The following is an 11,990-nucleotide window of genomic DNA, read 5'->3' as shown; positions in this document are numbered from 1 at the left end:
CTCGATCCCAGGACCCTGAGATCTTGACCTGAGCAGAAGGCAGAGGCTTAACTCACTGAGCCATCCAGGCGCCCCGGGATCTTCTTTTTTCAAAACTGTAATTATACTCTACAGAACATCGCATAACTTATTTTACTGAAAGATATAATAGAGCAACTTTGCCAGCAAGTGGAGTTCAACACTCACCCAGACACCATCACCAGCCTCTTTTCACTAATCAGAGTCTGAGGCTCAGGAAGGTAAATCTCTCTGCCAGTGTCTCATGGTTACTACTGAATGGCAGAGTTAGGATTTAAACCCAAATCTCCCCCTGTCCAGCGTCTTTTGACTTCCACAAAATCACTAGGCTCATTCTCAGTCAAAAGACGGAGAACATCGTCAACAAGGGGATTAGCAGCTCGGGGTCTTCCGGATTCAGAGGATTCTGTCAGAACACAAAAGTATGAGAGCCAGCATGACTGTCTGATGCTTGGCCGGAACGCTGGGGAAATTCTTTGGCTGTTCAAGCTGCCAAGAGATGTGAGGAATCAGGACCTGGGGGGAGGAAGTGAGGACCTTTCCAAGCCAAGTGGGCACTTCAGTCTCTGAGCAAAGCTCCTTCTGTCATCTTGAGGGGAAGAGAAAAGCTCATGTGCTGTGCAGTGTGAGGACAGTGGTGTATCCCACACCACCTTTCCCAGGGAGCTGGAGCACCCTCTCTGATGTCCCCTTATTCTAACAGCAGGATTCATAGAGAGGAGGTCTTCTAGAAGGTTGTGTTCGAGCCACATCACTTCGAGGCGATGAGGATGTGAAGTGATCACTGGAGCAGAGCCTAGCAACAGAAGTAGCCACGTGTGTGCCTTCTCCTCAGGAGCACCAGCCAAGGCCTTGCTCCCAGAGTCTATCCCCAGCCTTTCAGAAACCCTCCCCTTCGGGTGTCTGGGCGGCTCAGTTGGTTGAGCATCTGACTCTTGATTTTGGCTCAGGTCCTGATCTCAGGGTCCTGGGATGGAGCCCTGAGTCAGGCTCTGCTCAACAGAGTCTGCTTGAGATTCTCTCTCTCCCGCTCCCCCTGCCCCTTCCCTGGCTCATGCTTGCTCACTCTCACACTCGCTCTCGCTCTCTCAATAAATAAATAAATAAAATCTTAAAAAAAAAAAAGGAACTATCCTCTCATCTCAATACTCGACACTAGTTATGATAATAAGTATTACTGTTGATTGCATATTGTGTGATTTTCAGATGCTAAGAACTTCACATACTTATTCAATCCTCCAAACAACCAGAGTAAGAATTATTTCTATTCCTGTTTTACAAAAGAGGAAACCAAGGCTTAAAGAGATACCCCCAAGTTCACATGTTTGGTGTCCAAATTAGTCTCAGCACGCATGTTTGCTTTTTCATCATTATTCATGGGAGGGACCACCCTCCCCTACCATCCTAGCCTTGAGTTCTGCTCCCCACTGACAGGTGTGGAAAGTGTTGCTTCCTGACTCCCGTTGTAACTTAACCAGCTGTGACCCACCAGGACATAGACATTATGATTATGTTTTGTAACGATTTTATTTATTTATTTGAGAGAGAGAGAGCACAAGGAGGGGGAGAGACAGATGGAGAGGGAGAAACAGAGTCCCCACTCAGCAGGGAGCCCAACATGGGGCTCAGTCCCAGGACCCTGGGCTCATGACCTGAGCCAAAGGCAGGCACATAACTGACTGAGCCACCCAGGTGCCCCAGACATTATGATTATTAATAGGTTGGCTTTTGTACCAGGAAATTGATGGGCCATTGAAGACTCAAATTCAGGGACCTCAGGGCACACTTCCCTAGAATTTTCTATTCAGGGACCCTAAAACAGTTGTAAAAGTATTGTTATGCATGGTATCATTCAAGATGTTTATTAAAATTAAAATTGCAGAGCTAGAATTACCCTTAAAAATCCTCTAGCCCAACCTTTTAATGAATGAGGATCTGAGCCCCAGTCCTCTCACTGGGAGTATCAGGGGCTGTGCTTCTAATGTGCGACGCCCTCAAAACGATGAGACTCAGAGGAACAATCTACATTTCACCAGGTCACCAGACTTTCATCGTCCATCACTGGGGGGAGTGGATATTATATCTGGCAAGGCGCCCTCTGATTTTCTGTTTTCACAAAACAGTACAAAAAACTAATTAATCCCAGGCTTGTACTTTTCGGGAAGGAGGCATGAAAGCTCCTAGAGCTTTAAGGGGGAGGACACTGTATTTAGTAACTAGGAGGGACCCAGAAATAGGCAGGATGGACAATAACTTCTATCACCAGATTTCAGAGACACAGAGGAGGTCCTTTCCACTGCTGTCGGGAATCAGAAGTGCTCTAAGCCCCAGAGATGATGGCTCTAAGAGACCACAGCAAGGTCATCTCTGAAATAGACATTGGTGTCCTCACAACGGTCACCAACAGTGCAGGCAGCCATGAGCCTTCTCCAGTGGTTCTGAAGGCAACACACAAGGATGGTAGAGAAGTGGCAGTGTGGAAAGAGAAGGGAATGTGGTGGCAGATGTCACTGCACGCTGTTGCTGAGAAAAATCAACATGATGTGATCGCTTCTTGGCAAACTTTGGAAAGGGGGTGTGGACCAGAGCTACTTCAATTTGGGCTGAAGTGCAGAGTGGGACTCTATTTTAATCCCTCCATTCCTGAAGACAACATGTCATTTACCCAGTTGTACAGTGGCTTCCCCTGAGCACAGGAGAAGGGTTGGGCTTCATATAGGAGCAACATGAGGCAAGTTCACCAGAGTGAAGTAAGGCTCTTTTGAAGATTTTTGGAGGTGAGAGTTAAGGTATGAAATTTGAGATCTGCAGTCACTGATTTAAGGAGAGTCCAAGCAGCAGAGTTAGGATGGGATCTTTTTTCCCCAGCAGAATCCAGAACCTCAGGTATGAGTCAGTGAAAACATAATTAGATTCAACTAGATCTAGAGGGCATGGTATGGAGGAAAAGGGGCGATGGACGTAAGAACTTGGCAAGGGCGTGGATATGGTGCTGATCAAGAAACCAGAGCTTGGTCGGGAGGCACCTGGGGCCATGAGGAAGGTGGGATTAGTGAGAACATATCAGGGCTGGTGGACTGGGCATCTCAGTGAGGCCAGAGAGCTGCTGGTCAGTAGCAGGTAGAGTAAGTTAAGTGGAAACGGGATCATGGAGTCCCGCTTCTGCAGCCAGTCCCAAGAGTCATGTGGAGCATCAAGCCTCAGAACCACAGAAGGCAGGGATCATCCCACCAGGCATTTAGAGGTGCGAGTGAAGCACACGAGGATGAAACCCTCTGAGTGGACCCAGAGTCCTGTGCTCCCTACAACCTGCCCTGCAGGGCGTCAGACCGGGCTGCAACCCGAGTCAGTCCCCGCTCCCTGCGTTCTGAGCGGTAGAATGAAAGGCAACGTGTCCATAAAATTTCTCAGTGCCCTTCAGTCATCACTGGTGGACTAAGCCAATGGAATGGACAAGGGCTCATTTTCCATGACAAACTCTAGAAGATTCTCCTGTTTCGTCATAGCCCAAACAACGCATAAACAACGAAAAAGCAGCATTCTACAGTACAGAAATCAAAGGACGCCTAGGACCTGCCTTCCAGCGGCTGCACTGGAGGCTTCCGGGTGGAAACTGTCGTCACTACTCACGATGAGTTTGAAAGGTGGGAATAATTTGCCATTTTACAAACAAGGAAACGGAGACTTAGAAAGCAAGAAACTTAACCGGGATCTCACAGTTAGCAAGCAAAGGAGCCCAGACTTGAACCTCAGACACTGATCCCCCCCAAGTCCATTCTCCTCTCGTAGCATGCTGCCTTTGGTGAAACGGGGGCTGGGGGGAGCTAACAGAAACTGTGGTTTCTTTGAACACGGAACACATAATTTGGGGATGTTCTCCAGTACGTTCTGCCTGAATCCACATCAAGCAGCTCCGAATGCTCACAGTTTATGGATTCTTCTTGGGCCCTTTCTGATTTGTCCTGCCACAGCAGAGGCAAAGCAGCAGTAATATTTGGTTTAAATGAAAGCCAGACCAGGCTGTAGCTCAAAGAAAAGCATGAAGAATATCAGTTTCACTTTCTTTCTTATGTTTAAAACAAGGCTTTTCCCCCAACAAATACTTGCTGCTGAAGACGTCCTGCATTAAGCCCCCAGTCATGATTTTGCAACTCAAGAAAACATGTGGTCTGACGAATTTTAACCTTCACAAGCCTACAAATTGCACAGCGCTTTGGCCTAAATTGTGTGAAAATTAAATATTCAGTTTGAACTTTGCCAACTCTCTTTGTGTGTCTCCCGCCACCGTTTTTCAACTACCCTCAAAATTAAGAGATGTGATTTCAGAAGATTAATAACCATTAGCTACAGTATTTCTATTTAGAGTTTTAAGGACTAGGCTTAAATTATCTTAAGAATACTGTCTTCCTCAAAAAGCATTTTGTATTAAGGTTGAATGATTCATCAGTTCTCACACAGTGTATTCGGGGATCATCTATTTCAAAGGTCTCTCCTTCCCAGTTAGGAAGCAGCCCGGGGTGGGAAAACGGCTCAGAGAAGCCTAGAACTGGGATGGCGGGGACAGGAGTCTGCCAGAGCCTGAGCTCTGAAGGATTTCGATTTTGTGGCGATGGTAGTTATTTGGAGGCTAGGCAACTTTTGGCTCTCAGATTTTCCCTTCCTTTTTTTCTCTTGCCGCTTAATCCAGGGACCTGTTCTTGGGAGGAGGGTCTGAGAATAGAGGACTTAGATGCTGTCTGTCTCATATACTGATGCTCAGGCATCACGGATCATGGATTCAGGTGTGAGCCCTAGGAAGAGAGGGGCCACTGGCTGTAACCAAGCTGGGGTTTCCACAATCCCGGGCTCGGAACACGTGAGCTCTAGCAGGGGCAATGGGAGGGGGGTGGGGCATGCTGGGAGAGGACAGTGTGAGACTGCAGCTATGGTAGAGCCCAGGGCAGCACCCTTGTCAACACTGCTGTCCCCAGTCATTTGGGGACTGCTGGTGTAGCCCCCCACCCTTCCACTCCATCCTCATTCTCTCTCCCTCCCTCTGCAGCCCTGGGTAAATGCAGGTTCCAGGAGAGGAAGATCTGGGACTAGAAACCAAATCCTCTTGCTGTCCTAAATTTTAAATATGGAAATGCCAACCTGAAAGTTCCTGCATTTCAAAGATTTACGGGCAGTCAAGTCCTCTCCCTCTTTTCTTCCTTCTTGACCTCAGAACGTCTAATAGGGCCAGTAAGGACAGCAGTGATGTGTGATACACGACCTAAGAGTGGGGTTGAGGTTCATCGAGCACCAGCCTAATTCTTCTGGCACCGAAGACCAGAAATGAAGTGTGGGCACCGACCCTGAGTCCTGACCGTTAGCCCAGTTGTTGAGCCTTCTTCCAGAATCTCTCACATGTGTCTTCCACTGTGTCTGTCCATCTACCTGGATTCCCACCCTGAACTCCAGCCTGGCTTTGGAGAGGCAGAGGCGGCACGAGAGCTGGGTTACAGAGGACACAGTCTGAGCATGCATGGGGGAGGCATGGGTGTTCTGGGGAGCAGGACACCCGCAGAGAATCCCTGAAATGCTAGCACCTGCATCTTGAAATGAAGATAAAACTCAGTGTATGTCATGTGTCAATATAAAACCTCTCCCAAATACCCACAAAATGGGGGAGTGGGCTGGAGTAAGGGAGGTTATATCCTCGGAGAGGGCTGTAGCCTGTCCAGTATGATGGAGACTCAGGCAAGCAAAATGCCTTATCACTTCCAAACTCTAACTTCCCTCCAAAGCCTAACTTGGTTCCTGCTCTTTGGTTTCCTCAGACCGCAAGTCCATTTTGGGGGTGGAGGGAGGGTGATAATTACAAAGAGAAGAAAAGAAATTAAGGAGATGAGAAAGACAGCGAAGACAGAGATTTCTCATTGAACTGTAGGTTCGATATTTCATTGCTGTGGTGTTTCTCCCAAAACCTGTAGTCCCAATCTAATCCTGGGGAAAACAGTGGGTTAACCTAAGGTGAGGAACAGTCTACAAAGTGTTTGACCAGTACTCCTCAAAATCGTCAAGGTCACAGGAAACAAAGGAAGACTGAGAAACAGTCCCAACACAGGACAACTGTGTCCAGCGTGGGACCCTGGGAAAGGAAAAGGACATTAGTGGGAAAACTGGTGATCCAGAAAACAAGACTGTAGTTTAGCCAACATGATGGATAATGTTAATTTCTTAGTTTTGACAAGAGTCCCGTGGTTATATGAGATGTTCATAATAGGGGAGACTCGGTGAAGGCTATACAAGAATGTTCTACCCTATGCTGGCAACTTTCCTGGAAATCTAAAATTATTCCAAAATTAAAAAAGTTTATAAAAAGAGAAGGATGTAACTTTAGAAGACTCAAAGGAAAAGCAAGAATTAACTTCAAGGTTTATCTCTTGATTTCTTCGGTAAGAAAGAGAGCAAGACTTCTTATGAGAGGGACGAGCAGCGGATGTTTGGACGTCCACTGACAAAGTCACATAAGCCCATTTAATACCAAAGATACCCAAACAGCTTCAGTAAAAGTTACCAAAGTATCTTACACAGAAATATTATTCTATGTCTATGAGTAAACAGTGGCCTCTAGCAGGTGGGATAAAGTAGCTCGTGTTTATTAAAGATTATATGTTTCAGGAACTGCCCCAAGAGCTTTAAAAACATGACCTCCTTCAAATCTCAAACCATCCTGTGAGGTAGAAGCTATCAGTGTCCTCAGCAAGGGTAACTGGGTCACAAACAATTTAAGTGACTTGCTCAAGGTCTACATAGCTCGAAAGAGGTGGAGCTAGGATTTGAACCAGACCGAATGGAGTGATACACACTCTGAGGCTCTTCTGTCCCTCAAGGGGCCATCAGCTTCTCCAAGGATCAGCTCCTTCTATATGCCGGGATCCCAGTGAGGCCCTAGGGATACAACAAGAAGCCAAACAGACTGGTATTTTAGTTATTGTAAGTGCCCAGTCTTTGTTTCATTCAATCTCCATAACAATTCTGGAAGATGAGCAAAAATGCTATTTTGATTCCCATGTGGCAAAAGGAGTGAGGCTCAGAGAAGTTAAGTAACTCGCCTGAGGCTAATAATAGGGAGTGGGTGGGGCCAGTGATGGGGAAGTGGGTGGGGCCAGAACAATACGGAATTCCCTTAGTTCCCAGCTCCCTGCACTTAACAATTTTCTAGTCTGGTTGATTACTAACATGTTCCTCTCATGTCTACTGAGCCCGAGCCCGCTTTACTCTTAAGCCTCATAAGGTTAAAAGCAGGACTTGGTCCTGGAGAAGAAGCCACCCATGAATGAGAGGAAATCTGACTTGCCTCTGGAGACTGAGTTATTATTGGGAGGTGCAAGGGGGTGTCCTCAGAGACTGAAGTCCTGATGCAGTGAAAGGCATTCCTGGTGGGACCCTTTCTTCCATCTGTCTGCACAGGTGGCCACAAGCCTGCTTCCTGTATTATGATCATTGAATGCCTTCCCCACCCAAACAAACGAGACACTGTACCCCGATGCTAAGGGCGCCTCCCCTCAGGATTTTTAAAGTCTTGTTCAGCAGAGTCAGTATCGATTTCCAGAGATAAATGATCTAATGGTCATGCCACGATCATTCAACTACCTGATTAACACCCACGGTCAAAGTCAGAAAGTCAAGGAAAGTGTGAAATGTGGGTCAGGGAGTTCTCATGTAAGGGGGTCTGCATTACTCTACTTGGTTATTAACCATACAGTTGTAAGCACTCCCCGTCACTCTCAGAATGCCAAAACCAATTAATAGTATAATATGAAAAAAAAATGTATAGTATTTCCACTGTGATTACATTTGTCCATTTGTGAATGAAGTACATTTTTTACTCATCCTTGCAACCAATCAGGGCTTAGATGAATGAATGCCATTCATTCAGTCATCCATTCAAAAACATTGACTCAGCCCCTATTATGTGCTGAAATGTGTGGAAAGGCAGGGTAATTAAAGGCAGTTCCTGCCCTCAAGGAGTTTACGTGTAGAATTCCCAGACCTGTAGAAAGAAAAGCATGATACAGAAGAATGAGGGCAATAATTATTGGGTCCCCCTCCCCAGGTACAGGGGGCCTCAAAAGAGAAACAAAATAGATTGGCTTTGGGACATCAGGTAGGGTTTCAGAGAGAATAAGATGCTTGTATCAATTTTGAAAAAGTGAGTTTTTTGAATGTCATTGAGGATAAAAAGTAGCAAGTGCACTACAGAAATGTAAGAGTGATCTGCAGATTAAAACATGTGTTCACGGGGCGCCTGGGTGGCTCAGTGGGTTAAAGCCTCTGCCTTCGGCCCAGGTCATGATCCCAGGGTCCTGGGATCGAGCCCCGCATCGGGCTCTCTGCTCTGCAGAGACGCTGCTTCCTCCTCTCTCTCTGCCTGCCACTCTGCCTACTTGTGATCTCTGTCTGTCAAATAAATGAAAAAACAAAACAAAACAAAAAAAAACCACATGTTCACGAATCACGGATTCAGGGACAGACGTACTGAGCAAGGCCGAAGTCCCAGGGAGGACAAACATGGCAAATACAAAGGAGGAGGCAGAGAGTGACATGGCGTATTTCTGGGAACACGAGTCCTGGCTGACTAAGCAGCCAGTGCGCACTCCGTACCACGCCAGGTCTGGACTATGACCAGGTTCATGGCACAAGGCCACCAAGGCCCTTGACCTCTTACCCCTGAGGGACGCTGAGCCCCTCATCTGCCCTTCCCATTCTCCTCTGACACACTTCCCACCTTCCTTTCATTACTTTTTTTTTTTTTTTTTAACAATAAACACCTTCTTTACGTGACCAAAGATGGAAGAGAGGAAGATTTTCTGGACTTTGATTGTCCTCAGATGGGACTCTAGCTCCTTGCCCTCTAGCACGTAGCCATCTGCTTGGCCACACTGGCCTGGCCTTGAAGCCAGGCATGCCAGAAGCTTGCCGCGCTGGAACCGCGCCTCCAGGAGACTGCTGATTTTGGCATTCTTTTTTCCTTTCATCATATTTCTTCTGAATTTTCTTTGATCGTTTTGTGTTTAAAATCTCTTCCTCCTCAGGAGTCAGCTTGGCCCCCCTTCTTGTGGTTTCACGGGGCTCGCTCCACTGTGGGTACAGGGCGCCGTCGATAAGCACGATCCAGTTCTGAACCGGGGTCTTGGGGCTGACCAGTTCATTGCTGGATGCACTGCAGACGTCAACAATCCTTGTTTTGTGCGTAGAACACTTGGAATCCCAGGAGAAGTTCCCCACGTCCAGCCTCAAGGCCTGCTACTTTCTTACTGCCTCCCCGAGCGTGGACTGTGCGTATGCCAAGCTTAGTGGTGGCAGTGGGGTGTCCCAGCCCATACTTCTGCTTCTTGTGGTAGGGATTTCTCTTGCCCTTGGTCTCGAAGCACCTCCGCCAGCGGTCCCAGGAGATGCCCATCGCTCTCAGTGTGGGCCACAAAAGAGCCTTTCATCACATTTCAATATCTGACTCTCCTCTATTTTTTTTATCCTAATAATTTTTCTGTTCAGGAGTGAACACAAAGCACTCACCTCTCCACTGACTTCTCTGTCAGCCTGAAATTCCTGAGACCAAAACTTTTAAGATGCTTTTGCCTCCCCACCAAACACACCCTCCTCCTGCAGACAAAGGGAGGCCAGAAGTCCAGCCACTCTCGGCCTACTCCCCGGGGGGTGACAAGCACCCCATCTCAAGAAGCACTGGAAAAGCCAGATCCCCTCTTCTCCTCCAATATTGCAAACCTGGAGCACTGAATAAGCAATCCTCTATTAGAGAAGAAAAAATCACATTCCTAGTGGCAGTCAGCAGGAGGTAGGGGCTCTTCCAGCTTAATGACTTGCAAATCAAAAGCATAAAAACCAGAATGCACCTTTTGAACCTCTTTCCCATTCAGCCTCGTTGTCCTCATCATTTTCTCCCATAGCGTTCCTGTTATTTTTGCTACCAGAGCAATAACCTTCCTTGTGCATTTTTAAAATGTGGGAGGAGGAGCTGTCCAGTGATCTCAAAGCATATGTTTTTGATTCTCATAAGATTATGGATACCAAAGGAATAAAAATGGAAATCACTACTGCCAAGATATGAAAGAAAGTTTGCATAGTAAAATAATTTAAACCTAACATTTGGACCCAATAAGGCAAATGGAACGTTTTTTCCATATTTTTGGAAAATGTGCATTTTCTTCACATTAAGTGGTACCAATAAAAAATAATGATTCTCACTCAGTTTATTTCTATAAATTAGATTGGCTTATAGTTTTCCAGGACATGGTTTTGTATCAGGCTATATGGCAAACACCTGGGCATAAAATACGCTCTGCTGTTTGCTTCCACGTGGGAGAAACAGGTCACCGTTCCTCTCTTCTAAATCTAGAGCAAAGGTCAGCTAAAGCCAGTTAATATGTTTAGTCCTCTCTAGCTGCCGAGAATGAGCGTTACATCAACAGCTTGTGGAGGTCCGAGAGCAAAGCCAGGAAGTTCCTCCCAGTTCCACCGTTTCCCGGTTAGAAACCCGGGGATGCTGCAATCCGTGCTGGTAAGCACATCTGACTCATCCTGGAATCAGATAAAGAAACACAGAAGCCCAAAGAACAAGAAAGGGCTCGAAAACACGCTTAGGTAGAATCCGCGTATGACCGCAGTTATGTAGGGGAAGTCTCTCGAATGAGAGCGTGGACGCGTAAATGCTAAGGAAACGGGGGTGTATGGGGATGAGGCGATGGGGAAAGGGGAGAGAGAAAGAGAGAGAGGGGAGGAAAGATGGCAGAGAGCGAAGAGATGAAAGCAAGTTTTAGGTCTAGAGCTCATGTTGCCTAAAAACAAAAGAGTGTGAAGGCACAAGGAGCTTCTTCCTGCAGGGCCAAAGCTGCTGGAGACCCAAACTCAAGCAGAAATGCGGGGCTGAGCACTGAGTCAGAGCCAGGAGTGAGGCTTCAAGCTCCGCCACTCCCGGAACCTGCTGGATGCAAGCTCCAGCCGCTGAGAACCCCATTTTCTCACGATCGCATGTGACAAATTCCTTCCTTCCCCATCTCTCAGGCCTGTTGGAAAGCTCAAAGAGAGATGAATGCGAATGAACTGTGATCACTGTAAAATATTCCACACGTGGAGTGTGTGCGGTGGAAAGAGTGGAAGGTGGTGAATTATTTATTATTCTTTGGCTCGAGTGTCAGCTGTTCGTAAAGTCTTCATGTCCTCCAGCAGCTGAGGCACGATCCACTGAGATTTCAATAAAATTGCCTTGAATCCCTAGCCCACAAACAGTAGGAAACCAAGCATCCTTCCCAATATCCCAGAGGATTCGGAGGGGGGCTATTTTGTCCTCGTTCCCTCCTAGCTCCAATTTCCCACTCTTGCTGGATTTCCAATCCCTTCTCCAATTTTTGTTTCCTGCAGGTGCTGGACTTTTTTTTGTTCATCACTGGGGCCAGCCCAAGTTCTGGCACTTCCCCCACAGTGCTACGGACTCTAGACTGGGCAGGTAGAGACTTTCACTGAGGACTTGAAGATATAGGGCGGTATTGTCAGGGTAGTGTTGTATGTACTACAGATAGGGAAGCAAGTGACCTAAAAATTAAATGCCAGGGATTCCTTTGTTAACTGTCCCTGGCTCCTCTGGGCACTGGAAACACCTCATTGGTCATCTCTGCACAGAGAGCCCCACCCTACCACCACCCAAAGTGGACTTCTCTTTCACTCTCTCATCTCCCATCAAGCTACCATCCCCCCAATTCTGTCACTCTTCTCCCGGCCCCCCTTGTCTGGATCTGGTGCAGGGGAATCAACCCAAGCTATACATTGGAATCTCTTGCGGGGCGGGGAGTGGTGTTTAAAAATAGTGATGCCCAGATCCCACCCCAGGCCAATTATATCAGAGGCCTTAGAACTGAGGACATGCACAAATAGTTTTCCAAATCTCCTAATGTACAAGCAGGGTTGAAAACCACCTCCAGGGATGCCTG

The 11,990-nt window shown here is 47.0% G+C and overlaps 1 pseudogene across 1 annotated transcript; it reads right to left on the bottom strand.

Annotated features, from left to right (window-relative positions):
• Positions 1-358: 358 nt before the first annotated feature.
• LOC308349171 (small ribosomal subunit protein eS8-like) lies at positions 359-9,448 on the bottom strand (annotated as a pseudogene). Its single transcript has 2 exons — positions 8,826-9,448; positions 359-424 (listed from the first exon to the last, which is right to left on the bottom strand). The product of its transcript is annotated as a small ribosomal subunit protein eS8-like (transcript).
• Between the last annotated feature and the right edge of the window lie 2,542 nt (positions 9,449-11,990).

This window comes from Martes martes (genome assembly GCF_963455335.1).
Source record: "Martes martes genome assembly, chromosome: 9".
Classification (NCBI taxonomy): domain Eukaryota; kingdom Metazoa; phylum Chordata; class Mammalia; order Carnivora; family Mustelidae; genus Martes; species Martes martes.
This window is presented reverse-complemented; position numbering and strand designations above follow the sequence as displayed.